We start from the raw sequence: 1,379 nt of genomic DNA, 5'->3' as shown, positions 1-1,379 counted from the left end.
TTCTTACACCAATCATTGCTCCCACAGAACCCGCAGCTTCTCTACTGGGTTAGAAAATCCAGTGCAATGGCCACATAGACAATATTCATGCTGAGGGAATTCATTAAGAGCCCCTTGGCCTCTGTCCTGCTTGGACAGTGTTACAAAGCTGTTTTTAGCTGCTGCTATAAATGCCAAAGGGTAGACTATTCTGCCATAACCCTGCCCAAAGGCACTCAACTCTCTCATTCCACAGCCGGGGAAACCCACCATTCTGTCTTGTGCTCTTGGCTCTGCTACCACCACTCCTCGCTGTCACCAGGATGGAGGAAGTTCAGTATGCAGGGATCTCAGCATCTAAAGGACACCATCCACTTCGGCCCCTTCTCTCTTGATGGTATCACTACTACCTACTTCTGAGATGGTTCATTTTAAACTCAGAGGGATGGCAACATTGACCAATCCTTACATTAACGTTCCCTATCCCTATTGCCATGGTCCCACCTAGTCACTTGGTGGAAGTTACAAAGACTGTGGCTACAAGAACCACGTCAAATAATTAACTGCACTACAGGTCCAAGCGTCTCTCTGATGTTTCTGAAGCCCTCCGTTGCTACCACATCACATAGGGCCACAGGAAGCTATGTGGAGCCTCAGGCCCATCTTCCCTGATACTCTATGCCACCTTTCCTTCTCAGGAGTTTCACAACTTCCCAGAGAATCTAACCAGGGAAAAAGAGCAAGCCTGCCTTTGCCTTGGCTGGAGCTCCCACCATTTCCATTTCTTCCCCTGGGGGCTGGCCCAAGCACTGAGCCTTCCTTTTCCTAAATCCTCACTCCACTTCCTGATTTCCCCACGAGTCCTGCTTACTCTACTCCAGCCTCTAATCCTAATACCCATGCCAGTTGAGATCTAGTTGATTCTGACTCATGACAACTCCAGTGTATCCCCAATCCAAGAGAATCTTAATCTTACCCTAGATTGTTAGCCTTCTTCTGAGTCATGAGTTAGTCCCCTCAAATCTATTATTTCTATCTTGTACTCTTTCCATTCCCACTTCCCAAAGGCCTGACTTTAAAAACCCAAAAGCCAAGAATTGCCTTCTCATTGAGCCTATCCTCCTTTGAGGCTGAATGAGGATTATCTGAACTGCCTGAATGGACCAAGAGCCAAGGAAATGAATGGAGTGGGAGGTGGTCATAGTGAGGAGGTGGGGGGGTCGTCATCTCACTTGGTATTTTACAATATTGTCCTGCCAAGTCACTGTTTTTGTTCTATATACGATTTCAAAGCAGGCAGAAGCCGAAGCGGTTTCTGTTTTCTCGGGGTTAGCAGTCGATTCCCCTTAAGCTCCTGGTACACCTCCTTTCCTCAAACTGCATGCCAATTCTTTCCTGGG

This window comes from Echinops telfairi, unplaced genomic scaffold (genome assembly GCF_000313985.2).
Source record: "Echinops telfairi isolate 266 unplaced genomic scaffold, ASM31398v2 ScPeMD7_7473;HRSCAF=8511, whole genome shotgun sequence".
NCBI lineage: Eukaryota > Metazoa > Chordata > Mammalia > Afrosoricida > Tenrecidae > Echinops > Echinops telfairi.
Note: the sequence above shows the minus strand (reverse complement) of the source record.